The 13,664-nt window shown below is 46.7% G+C and overlaps 1 long non-coding RNA gene across 2 annotated transcripts; it reads right to left on the reverse strand.

Moving 5' to 3' along the window:
- Positions 1 to 9,491: 9,491 nt before the first annotated feature.
- LOC135383769 (uncharacterized) lies at positions 9,492 to 10,622 on the reverse strand. 2 transcript variants are annotated; one of them, XR_010420058.1, is made up of 3 exons: positions 10,549 to 10,622; positions 10,108 to 10,259; positions 9,492 to 9,970 (listed from the first exon to the last, which is right to left on the reverse strand). It is a non-coding gene; the product is annotated as an uncharacterized LOC135383769 (long non-coding RNA). The 2 variants fall into 2 exon arrangements; XR_010420057.1 differs by having other exon boundaries at positions 10,516 to 10,611.
- Positions 10,623 to 13,664: the final 3,042 nt, after the last annotated feature.

Genomic DNA, 13,664 nt, shown 5'->3' on the forward strand with positions numbered 1-13,664 from the left:
ACACCTTTTTGGTGAGAAAAAGGTATACGAGGTATCAATGATACACATATGATCAATGATACATATATATCAGTACCGTAATATGAATAAATGAATAACAAACAGCCAGTAACAATCACACAATTGTCTACACTGCTGTAAATCAGTGACCTAACACTCAAACATCCACTACCTTTCTTTTCTCTTCGACCAACAAGCCCCTTCTGTTATCCTAAGGGATGGGATTATTAATTTGTCGAGTATGTGGTGCATGCCATATTGAGTCCAGCATCAATGTTGGGTTGCGTGCAGATCACAGGTAATATGCTTAAGGCCCGTGCCTGTCAGCAAATCTGCGAAAATTCGCGAAATTCAAAGCTTGGCGCGGAATTTAGCAGAATCGCTCAATTTTCGGAAATTTCCGCAAGAAAGGGACCAATTTTCGTCGGCTTTGCGTCATTTCCAGTCATGCACAAGCATAAAAACTTTCTATCGTTCATTCAGCTTGAGTACTGGGCGCGGTCTTTCTGAACTTCCAAGATTTTTCAAACATTCTTCGAATACACTGGCGATTTTTGTTCCTAAAGCGAGCTTCACCCCCACGCAAGCAAATACTGCGGGAAGCCCACCTTGCAGTGCCGCTTGCAGCTGGCCAAGTCATATTTTGTGTGCAATGGCCCAGGGGTTACTGGAGTTGAAATGGCAAATGTTTATATTTTGTCGTGAATATTCTACTCACTGCAGTTTTATCGACATTAACAGCAGCATCTGCCCAGTATGGCGTAGTTCCTGCGCTGAGGTCCCTCAGTTGTTTTGCTTTTACACTCGTCATTTCAGGGGCTGAACTATTTTATTAAAATGTATGTATTAGCAACGCAACAAAAGGAGATTCTGTCCAATAACGTAGCGTAGTCTACCACGTGTAGTGTTCCCATTAAGTAATGGCTGTTTCATGACGATGCGTGAAGTTTTTGCCTATGCCTCTGTTGCCACGTCTGGTGTATACTTACATGTCGGAAATTGTTTACGGAGCTGATGCATACAGAATCGTATAGTGCTGATGCATATACGTGCACTTGCATTGTTATTCGCTTTCTTTTCTTTTACTAGTAACTGTTTGTTCTTCGTCGGGCTGTGAATAAAGTATGCACTCTCATTCTTGTTGCAGGTGCACTTTTCCAAAGCTGTGGCCAGGGCCGGCATCCACTCTTGGCGCATGCACAAACAAGCAGAGGAATTAGCGCACCTCACGCAGTGTCCAAGCAAATGGCAATTTTGTGCCCCCCTTCAGGCCAGCTACCCCTGTGGAGGGCGGCTCTGGCTGTGGCTGAATTATTGCATCCGTTGCATCTGAGAGATCTCGGAAGTTTGTAAGCATGCATTCGTGCTTGTCATTCAGCTGTGGTCACATATTTTCACATATGGACACTGCAAACACCGTTTCTGAAAGGGTGTAGAGCAAGCTGAAGGTGTAGCATCACCTAAAAGGGAGTCAGTTAGGGTACCATCCTATTACACCAATATTGGTGTAGAAATACCTGAGTTTTGGTGCACCGTACTCTATCGCACTTGCGTACGTAAGGGATAGGGTGGTGGTTCTGCGCACTGCGCGAAGCTCTATGTTTTGCGTGTGTTATGGGACTGAGAGGGCCTCTCAGGCTGGTGGACCTCTCAGGCTGAGAGGACCTCTCAATGCCCAGATCTGACACCGAAACATCAACGTTCAATTTCGCCGTCTACGCTGCACCTGTCGTCGGAGCGGTACAATCATACAGTGCTATGATACACCAGAGATAGATACAGACAAGTACATGTCACAAAACTCCACATATATTGAGTTCCTTCGATTGTACAGATACACTCAAGGCATGCACACTGCTATCAGATTATCTAACACTTATTTCAAATGTCTTGCAGAATTGTGAATATCTAATATTTGTTGAAGGATCGCTCGCAAGAAACGGTAAATAGCAGCAACAGAAACTAGATTTAGCACTTACATGTCTACGAAAGCATACAAGTCATCATCAACACATACTGTCGTATTCCACAAAGCGTGAACTCATGGGACACATATTCGCAATGTCCGTACAGCGGCGATGAAAAATATTCTTGACAAACTCTGCTTCTCGGTGATCAAGTTCGTCTGTTTTACGTATACCTAGGGACTCGCGATGCACCGTCTAGTTTCCCTTGCTTGCGTAAGACGCCAACTAACTGGCGAGATTTTCACATATGGACACTGCAAACACCGTTTCTGAAAGGGTGTAGAGCAAGCTGAAGGTGTAGCATCACCTAAAAGGGAGTCAGTTAGGGTACCATCCTATTACACCAATACTGGTGTAGAAATACACCAATACACAACGGGTGTATTTTCTTCAGAGGGTGTTGCTATACACCTTAAAGGGAGTCAGTTAGGGTACCATGGAATTACACCCAAAAGGGAGTTTTTCAGTTTACAGTGTACAGCGTTTGGTGCCGTTCTGTCACAGAAGCACAGGAATGACGTTCGTGTTGTGGTGTACGCAAGCAGGAAGGTGCCCGATTCCAATAGACATGAGCACCGCACAGACCTGGAGGCCATCACCGACAGATTTCACGCGTACTTACAAGGACTTCAGCACTTTTACATCTATACAGATAATTGTGCTGTATCTCATCTAATGTCAAAGGAAAACCCCAATCGGCGCTTTGCCCGTATCGTTCTGGACTTGATGTGCTATAATTTCACGATTCGAGACACGGCAGGCAGTACAAACAGTGTCGCGGATGCTTTGTCTCGAATGCCAGAGACCACTCACAGGCTTTACGTTCTCGTAGCTGGGGACTCCAGACTGAGCTCCACACAAAGAAACGACCCACAAAATGCACCCCGGGGATGCAAGTTCACACTATCTTATTGTGAATAATTGCCTAATGCACGCCACCCAGGAACGGCAATGGGAGAGAGTGCGAATCGTCGTACCCGACAGCCTCAAAGCAAGCGTCCTTCAAGAATACCACGACAATGACGGCCATGACGACACCACTCGGACGTTGTCAAAAATCCAACGGCGCTACTTCTGGGAACACATGCATCGTGATGTCGAGAACCACGTTAAGCAATGTGAAATGTGCCGACGGTACAATCCCAGTACAGGTGTACAAGCAGGCTTTATGAACCCTCGTGTGCCATCTGACTCACCATTCGAAACTGTTGCAATGGACCATGTGGGACCAATTAACTCACAGGATTGCAATAAGTCATTCATAACAGCATTCGATGTGACAACGCGTTTGATCGTCACGCGAGCTGTCCCGGATAAGTCTACAGAACATGTTCTGAAGTTCCTCGATGAAGACATCATCTTTACTTTTGGAACTCCAAGATTCGTCATTACAGACAACGACCCGGTGTTCACATCGCGGGAAGCCACACATTATTTCAGTGAGAAAGGCATTACTCACAAACTAACTGTGCCCTACATACCGCAAACCAACGGATTGGAACGTGCAAACGGTAAAGTTTTGTCCACGTTGAGAAAAAACATTATAGTGGCGACGTAGACCACTGGAGTGAGTACATCGCCGAAACAACCTTCCAAGTAAACAACATGCCACATCAGAGGCGGAGAGTTTTCATTTTCCCGGGGGGGGGGGGGGGGGGGCGCACCGCAAAATAAGTACTCTGGCGGAGGGGGGGGGGGGGTTGTTGATGAAGAAAAACAAAAGAAAGGAAAGGTAAGCCAGATGGATGTCGTCGGCTTATTATTAAGAAAAAGTGAAAGGGGGAAGACAAAAGAGGCAAAGAAAAATGAAAGCAAAATAAAACAAAAAGAAGGGAAGAAAAGGAAAAGAAAAATGAAGAACACAAAACTAAAGCTGAAGAATCACACACTCCGGCGGGATCCTATGATGTATGCAGAACTGGCACAGAAATAAGAGGAAGGAAGAAGAGGAAAAAAAACGAGAGAACGTAAACAGTGAACATGTGCACAACTGAAGGCATTAACCTTTGAAAACAGAGTGCAAAAGGAACAAAATGTATTGAATCATCGGTGTTTGACCCGAAATGCGCGCAATATTATGAATATGGTCAATGAAATGGAGCAGCGGGAGTTGGACCCGCGCCCAACGGATATGCGTTCCGGAGATCCTACCGTTACACCTCACTGGCAGCTGCTGGTACCTTTTCGAGTGCTTCGTTCCATTGATCTGATTGCTTTGGGCGAAATTCAGGCTATGTGTTGTGTCATCCTCTGTGTTTCTTCGCCTGCCTTCTACTGTGATACCTGTGACACTGTGACACCTTATACTGTGATAATGAGTATGGTGGGCGGATACATATTTTACAAACTGCAAGATGCATTTTTGGGGTTGGTGCCTCTTCGCTCTTTTGACCCGGGCGCGCCGAGTCCCAAAGGTTGGTGTCAGTCTCTTAGCGGGACTTCCCCCCCCCCCCCCCCCCCGCAGTCGGCGCCTATATGCCACATATTGGACTGCGGACGTCGCCCTTTGAATTGTTATTCAACTATGTACGTGCCACGAAGAACTTTGGACAATAAGCTATCAGTGCCATCAGACGCCGAAGACGACATCGAAGCTAAACATGCACAGGCGCAAGCAACACTGACAAGTTATGTTCAGAGCATGAAGCGAAGGCATGACTTGAGACATCGTCCGTCACCTTTCAATATTGGGGATAAAGTTTGCCACAGCAAGGGATTTAGAGACACCAACCCCGGACCACTGTACGAATGACCGTACACCATTGTGGACTCTGAAAAAAAAAAAAAAACACATATACTATAGAGAGGAGTGACAATACTGTAGAGGACATAGACTTGCCACTGCGCGGCAACTTAAGCACGCCTACGCTCAGCCAACCGACAGCAACACCACACCGCAGTCGGAAGAATCTTTATTGATAGAAGAAAGCGCAGAACAAGCAATTGCTTCCGAGGTCGTCCAGCAACAGGAAACTCCGGCGCCAACGGTGCAAGAATCCGTCAGAGAAGGGCCCCAAGATGGATGCAAGACTACATTATGCTGTGACATTGCGAGGGCGCAATGATTTGGAGGCAAGCCGTGTTGATAGACGAGGGACTAGGGCCACCTTGGAGAGAGGAGACGAGAGAGGAGGAGAGAGAGGAGTCTTTTCCTGTTCCGGTTCACTTTTGTTATGTTTCGTTGGAAAATGAATGTAACGTTGTGCAATCGTTCATCATCCGGATAACAAATCCGTTTCAGGTTTATCCTTTGTGTGGCATCAGACAGAAGGACAGCTAACAAAGCACAAAATGAAACTCAACAGTGTCAACCCTGTGATCCTTTCTACTGTGCATCATTGTGCAATTTTTGATTTGGTGTATTGTTACGTATGCGACATTTAGAGAGTGTTGGTCTTTTAGCTTAACTCATGCATACTGTTGGCAGTGTTCTACAGTTTCCGACAAGCGCTAACGGAATACGTGAGCTGCATACTTTTTCTCTGGTGTGGCACCCAAGCGGTCTTCGGAAGCTGTAGAATTCGTTGCTGTGAGAGGCGTGGATGAATTTGCTGCTCGGAACTCGCAACGGTAGTTCCAGTATTGCTTCTCTTGAACGTGTCCACGAAGTGCCTTGGATTTCACTGCAGTGCTCTCCAACACCACGTGACTGAAATATTTTGTATGTAAGCTGGCATCTGTTCACATCTGGTATTTAATATAATCAAAGCGAAGTCCCGTAACGATTAATTTGTTTAGAAGATATCTAATGCTTCTTCGCTTTTTAATGCGGACAACACAGTATCGTGTTTCAACCATGACTTATTATTGTGACCCCAATGATAGAGGAGAGCAACCAATCCTCACAACCTTTCAGTGACGTGGTGTTGCAGAACACTGCAGCGGTTTCGAACTCAATTCGCCGGCACTATCAAGGGAAGCAATACCTAAACTACCGCAGTATGTAGCTTGCAGCACACTCATCTACCCTTCTGAAACCATGACCTCACCCAAACTTACCCGCTTCCGCTTGGGTGCCTTAGCGGGGCTTAGGAATCGTGGCTGCGTATGAAATGACAGAATTCGTGGAATTCCTGGTTGGGAAATACAGCGGGGCATTTGAAGTATTTACAGAATGACGCTAGAGAACTGACGCATGGAAAATATTGCAATACAGGTACATTTTACATTTACTTTAACCAAAAGCGGTAAATAGTTACAGTTACAAGTTACCTGTAACTGAGTTACTACAAAATACTGAAAGAAAAAAATAAAAGAAGAAGTGTCGGTAGAACGTAGCACGTGTCGAAACGAATGGTTCGGCGACTGGGGAACAGATGTGCTCCACATTATGCGCATAATCCCCTCCTGTAACACAAATCCAAATCCTCTATGTACGTACGCAATCCTGTACACAGGGTTGCCCGCAAACTGAGCAGCTCCGCTGTAGTTAGGCGGAAGAAATTCGTTCACTAACACTGTCCATGGCTAATGGATGGCTGCGCCTTGATGGTCACAGGCGGGGATAGAACGACCCCATTGCTGACGTGCCCAAGCCCGCTCTCCAGAGTAATCCAATAATACTGAGTTTTGGTGCACCGTACGCTATCGCACTTGCGTACGTAAGGGATAGGGTGGTGGTTGTGCGCACTGCGCGAAGCTCTATGTTTTGCGTGTGTTATGGGACTGAGAGGGCCTCTCAGGCTGGTGGACCTCTCAGGCTGACAGGACCTCTCAGATTGACAGGACCTCTCAGAAGCTAATGCCCAGATCTGACACCGGAACATCAATGTTCAATTTCGCCGTCTACGCTACACCTGTCGTCGGAGCGGTACAATCATACAGTGCTATGATACACCAGAGATAGATACAGACAAGTACATGTCACAAAACTCCACATATATTGAGTTTCTTCGATTGTACAGATACACTCAACGCATGCACACTGCTATCAGATTATCTAACACTTATTTCAAATGTCTTGCAGAATTGTGAATATCTAATATTTGTTGAAGGATCGCTCGTAAGAAACTACACGAGACGGTAAATAGCAGCAACAGAAACTAGATTTAGCACTTACATGTCTACGAAAGCATACAAGTCATCATCAACACATACTGTCGTATTCCACAAAGCGTGAACTCATTGGACACATATTCGCAATGTCCGTACAGCGGCGATGAAAAATATTCTTGACAGACTCTGCTTCTCGGTGATCAAGTTCGTCTGTTTTACGTATACTTAGGGACTCGCGAAGCACCGTCTAGTTTCCCTTGCTTGCGTAAGACGCCGACTAACTGGCGAGATTGGGTTCTCACCACCTTGGGTTCTCACCATCTTGGGTTCTCGCCACCTGTCACTTCGTACGAGATTCATCTGTAAGAAATACAATTTCAAAATGCCAGTGTAAGTCAGTGTGTAGGCATCGAAATATACAACATACCGTTTGGCACAAAGCGCCGTTGGTAACGTAACGTGGTTGGTAATCTTCCTATCGGCGCTCATAATGGGTGTCCGTGAACAGTGGTAAAAGCGTAAAGTGAACAGGAATGCCTGTCACTCACAAAAGCATATTTGAGTGATCGTCTACATACCTCAAAAACAGTTAGAATCCCGAAGACACAACGCAAACTACTTGACTACTTGCCTCACACTTCAACGTTTCAGAACAGACTGATTGAACCGCTGGCGACTGGCCGAAACGCTTCCACTTACGTGCAGTGCAATAATGCACGGATTGCAAGAACAATATCTTTAAGGGGGAACGGCAATACAAGAATATCACGGCACGTGGAATAATGCACAAACATGTGAAATTTTGCGAACTATTTTCCAAAGCACGCGAGGTATAGTATGTCCCGCGGCGCGGAAAACATGTAGCAACTTGCTCTGGGAGGTGTTGCGCGACGCACTGTCGCAAAGCTGTCTGAGCGGTCCCCCCAAACTCCTCAGGGCTACATGAATGATTCTATAACATCTTCCTGATATTCTCTAAGAGGTCCTCTCAGACCTCTCTGTGCTGCCTGAAAGGTCCTACGAGACCTTTCAAGATTTCTTCAAGGACCTCTCAGGAAATTTTGAGAGGTCTCTTAGACACATTTTCGATAGGGTACCGTCATTCCACGCGTATTAGCCGCGGCTTATGCACGATTTTTTTCTCACAGGCGCTCTACAGCTTATCCACCGGTGCGGCATATCTCATGACTATTTTTCCCTGTTATTTTCCCCATACACCGGTTCTAACGAAATGGCCGACAGTATCTCTGGAACAGCACCGCCCTGCCAATGCACGAACAATGTGTAACAGGGGCCCAGAGCCGTCGCGGAGCGAGTTTGTGCCCGGGGCAGGGTAAACGTGAAGCCCCCCCCCCCCCCTCTCCCTCCCTTTCCCTCTCTCACTGCCGTCACAAACTGTGTAAGCAAAGAAAAGAAAACGCCCATTCGCACTGCAGAGATCGTACATTCAAATTTTCTTCATTGCCGCTTTACACTGTACAAACAACCTGCCAGGGCCTGCCGCGCCAGGGGCAGGCTGGCCTTCACCCCCCCCCCCACACACACACACACACACAATCGCTACGGCTCAGCAGGGGCCCGTCCACATTCGAGTAAACTGACCTTCCTGGTGCCTTCCCCACGTGGTCACAGTAACGCATGCCTTCTGGAAGGCCACTGACCCGTCGATCCATGAAAAATACACGAGGGCACAATCCGATCTTGGTAGAACACTATAACTAACCTCCTTTGTTGCACACCACGCCGACGCTGGAGTATGGATCACAGGGTTTACGGCCTTGTCCATGGTCTCCTTTGTGGCACAAAGCAGTTGCGTCGTTTGCCCCCGGCTTATCTGCGAGTGCGGCTTATCTCGCCGAAAATTTTCAAAACGTTCCTAAAAGCCGGTCCTGCGGCTTATCTGCGATGCGGCTTATACGCCTGAAATTACGGTACGCTAAGGAGATAGCGTACGATGTACTACAACCAACTATTATCTCTGCGTTTTACAGCGTACTGTCGCACTGCACATCCCACTGTGCTGTACACGCGCACTGTACAGTGAGTCCGACAAACTTCGGCTTAAATATTTCCCAATACATTTTGCTGCGGCTGCACCGAGGTCTCTTGAGGGTACGTCGACAAAAATACCATATCGAGTGTGTAGTGTGCCGTGCGCATCGCCACCATAGGTATCCACGTTCACTATAGTTGATAGCGTCATGTAATGGGAGTACTGTCGCATACAATAAGGAACGTTCGAAGTCTGGGGCCTTTCCCTATCGAAGGAAACATTACTTTGTAACCAACGTAATCAACGTTGTCGTCCTTGTACATTCATGGAAGTCCGCCCGCTGGTATGTGCTGCAAATTTTCCTCGAGACGCGAAAGTGCTAGTAACATAGGGAGAAAAAATATTCGCCATCGAACACCGCAGCCCTGAGCTCCTCAAGATTTCGTCAAAAATCGTGTTCACCAGTTTGCGAATCCCCTCTTTCCTCTTGCTCATTAACTCTCCGTCACCTCACAAGAAAAGTACATACTCTGAGCCATGTTACAATGACTCATTTTATTATTGTTGGTTCTGGATTCACCTCCGTGAACTAGAAGCTGTCACAGTTCGACCGCGTTCGATCGTCGATTTAAAACGAGCACATGTCTTCTTCAACTGGAGGTTCGTAAGCTATGACAGTGTCCGCAAAGAAACAAAGACTGTTGATAATGCAAAGCCCCGCGGCAACCGTTCCCCCAGTCTTCCTTGGCAAGAACCTGCTTTCTTTGCTTAGGTACGTTATACCCACCCCTATGAAGGCAACCGAGGCAACAGCACTATACAAGCGATAGAAAATGGAATAAGGGATGTCGGTGCTTCCCATGACTACGGCTGCGAGAATGATGAAGCTGGTGAGGCAAAAACAAAAACAAACGAAGGTCATGAGCAGGGCCGGAGTACGCATGGACAAGTAGTGAGATGGGAGGTCGTAATGGGATCCGGTCACGCTGCATAGAGCCATCAGTGCTGAGATCCCCTGCAAAGCAACAGTTGCGTGTTGTACTTGTGGTAAATTCTGCGTCGAGATTCTTCGATACTGGGTTCTCACAATGGGGGAAATATTCAAGGGCAGTCTATATCATACAAATGCTCGTTAGCAAAATCTTCACCTACCTGAACTATTTTGAGAGCGCCAGTGAGCGTCCATGCATAATGACAGTGCCAAGTCATGGTTCCCGTGGTCAGTCACAGGAGAATGCAGCCCACAGGTTTTCTTCTTCCTCGAATTATCCTTTGTCACGGGCCTCAGTGGGCTTGTATGTTGTCTGTAAGAAAGGTAGATGCAAGCAATGCGCTGCTATGTGCTCCCAGGGTGTAGAGGCATTTTCATGTGTATCGCTAACGTTCTTCACCCGGATTTGCTTGTTGGCCTTCCTGTCCTTTCTAACAAGCACGCATCATTCTCAGCACTCAAGTTACACAGTTATTAAAGCCAGTAGCTGGTTAGCACACTTTTACGTATTTCAAGTAATCTATTTAAAACACTGTATTTGCAATACTTTTAGGTATTTAGTACTTTACGTGGAATTCCTATGGAACAAATGAAGATCTGACCGTTTGCTCTCAGCACGAAACCGAGAGAGAATGACTCATTGTCTTCATCTGCTTCCTCTACTACACTCCCTCTTCCTCTCTTGGAACTTTCATTTTCCGAAAAGTAAGCCGTATCCGCTGTTGCCATCCGTTGTTGTTCCACTGCCTGCGAAACCCCCTGCTGGTACACATCCAGTCGTCGGTATGAGGTTTTAGGTTAACAAGATGACTAGTTGGAATAAAAAAGGCGAGAACGTTTATATTTATAAGATTCTGTGAATAAATTCAAAATTGTACAGCACAGTGACGTTTTTCTTATTATTTCGCTATGAGGGCTGTGTTCACTAGGCCTAACGACGACAAGACGTATTATTTTCGGTTAGATATCGAACTGATTGAACTGAACTGATTTGCGAACTGCTTTGATAAACTTATAAGATGATGTACGTCTCAGTGTTATAGTGTGCGCAAAAATTTTGTCACAAAATTCCCGCTTCACCGTGTTTGTTTTCGTGGCCACTTTGGTGGCAGCCAGTTGTCATGGCGGCCTCCGTGGTAAAAAGCAAACCAATGAGGGCGCACAACTGTGATTGACAGATCGAGCCTCTTTTGGGGGCTCCTCCCAATGGCCAGACTTTAAATATACGGCTCGCATGTAAGCTAGATGGGAAGCCCCTGTGGCTATTACAGGCGTTATCTTCACATGAATGTGCATGACACAAGGAACTGCCTCACCCCCATTTATGCTCGCGTACCAAGGTTGCCGAGTTCTGGAAGATGAAGGCATGCCCTCTTTTTAGTACATGTTGTACTAGCTCTGTGGGACGTTTATGGGCCAGTGGCTTCGCTATTTGCTGTTGGTGTTCTTTGAGTCGGGTCATCTTCTTTCTTCCGATTTCTCCTACGTAGCACGCGTTACGTTCTTCACATTGCAGTGTGTATACAACGCCTGACTGGCGTGGGGTGTCTCTTCCCATTCACTGTGTAGAATATAGTAGCAGAGCAGGAGGTTGAAGAGGTATCACGAACTCCGGATATCTGTATTTTAGCAACTGCTCTAACCCTCCTGTCCTGGTTTCGTCAGAGCAGCGAGGTCCAAGGCTGTATGGGAACTATACTACTATACTGACTGATTCATGTGGGAAACAGTCCTTGGGACGCATAGTATATGATATAACGTTCGGCTGGGTTTAGATACTGTGTGCAAATGCAAAGTGGTCTTAGAAACCTTGTATAGCTTCTGACAGGCCGCGAACATACGAGATGCGTAAAATATTGTGGGGATGGGGTTCTTTTCTAGAAACTGTGTCCTCAACAAAGTACTATAGGGGTAATGATTATTAGCAAGGACTTGTCAGTCTATGTTCTGTTTCCTTGGCTCCGTATGCATTTGATTTGGCATGTGCACGGTTGTAAAGGGGAAACTGTTCTCATCTTATGTTACGCCAGTGCACGTCTCATTTCAAACTTAATGAAGTGAAGGTACGTTAAAGTTAACGAACTACAACTTTATTGTGAGATGCTGAATACGTTGAAGTTGATTTTGTCACAAAATGTCATTTTCTAAGCCTTTTGTTTGCTATAAATGCTTCATGTCCTGCTAACTGTTGTGGGAACTGATAAGATACCAGTTCGTGCCCTCGAAAAGTAGCAGCGTCGGTGGATCACATGATAGTAAAGGGGGTGTTTTTGGGACATTTAAAAGCGCGAGCGGGGTTTGAGTGAGTTGTTTCTTGGCCGGGAGTGTCGTGCAAGACGGAGCAGCCGCAGATGTGAGTAAAATAAATCCTTGTTGTTGCTGATTGCATTTTGTCGTTGCTGTGTTTCCCTGGCCGGTGCAGCGGACGGGCTGACGCCCTGAGGTTGTGGAAACACGGGTTTCCACACTGTCTTGCTATTGTTGTTCTGTGCGAAACGTCAAATGTATCGAAGCGTAATTTGACGTGAATAGTGCGTTTCGTCTGAGTGTAGGGACCCATAAGATTTCTTTCCTTTAAACCCAGGCAGTTCATCCTAGCAAAGCTCAAAAGATAGACCCTGGCACTGGTGTAGCCGAGCCTTCCAAACCACGACCTACTCTATACTAGAGACCTGGACGACTGGCAATCGCCTATGGGAGAGCCGGGTTATGGAATAGTTACGTTAGTGGCCACTGCAAGCGCCACATAGCATTATTGGGGAGAGGGAATGACACTGTCACCCTTGCCACAGTCTTTCCTGCTACACAGGCTGTCGCTAAACACGCGTTATTCTCTTACTGCTTCGTCGTTGTCAACACACCCACCATGCATTGCCGCGGTTTCGTCAAGTCACGTGGTAACGAATAGTGCGAGCTAGCGCCAAATCCCATAGCCAAGCGGCTATCGCCAAAACTACAACCTGGTGTTGGGAGCTTTGCGGATGTCCAGGTCTCTAGTATAGTAGTAGGTCGTGCTGCAAACGATATTGCAGCCAAGTATGACATCTGCCGGTTCCAAGTCTGATGCCAGGGTGTCGCTTCCCATTCACTGTGTAGAATATAGTAGCAGAGCAGGAGGTTGAAGAGGTATCACGAACTCCGGATATCCGTATTTTAGCAACTGCTCTAACCCTCCTGTCCTGGTTTCGTCAGAGCAGCGAGGTCCAAGGCTGTATGAGAACTATACCGCGAGTGGCACATTTCGGTTCTCTGCAAGATCTGCAAACGAAATCGCGCGCAGTGGAAGTCACCATGACTGTCACGATAGGGTCTATACCACAACGACACTGGAGTTTGCAGTTGGTGCGCAGTGTATTCAGTCACTACAAGAACAGACGCAAGGGTACTTGTGGTGGCAGTGTCGTGACACTACAGTTAGAGGGTTTGCGAAGTTATCTCTCCCGGTTATGTCTCACTTTGATTCACTGCCGGTAATAGTATGCTACGACGAGGGAGCAAGGCAACTGTTGTCAGACGCGCAAAATGGCTCGACGTTTCATCGCAGACAGCCGAGGGAAGCAGCTTTTCTGACGCTCGAGATTGCGAACTGTACTGCACACTAAGATTGCGCGCTGCACTCTTTGTGCGAATATCCGGGCGTGTCCGGGCTTCGCATCCATATCTCAACTACTTCTTCGATTCTGTCGAGGATTTCCATGCTCTTTTAAGCTACCCGGCA

Source organism: Ornithodoros turicata, chromosome 2 (genome assembly GCF_037126465.1).
Source record: "Ornithodoros turicata isolate Travis chromosome 2, ASM3712646v1, whole genome shotgun sequence".
Lineage (NCBI taxonomy): Eukaryota > Metazoa > Arthropoda > Arachnida > Ixodida > Argasidae > Ornithodoros > Ornithodoros turicata.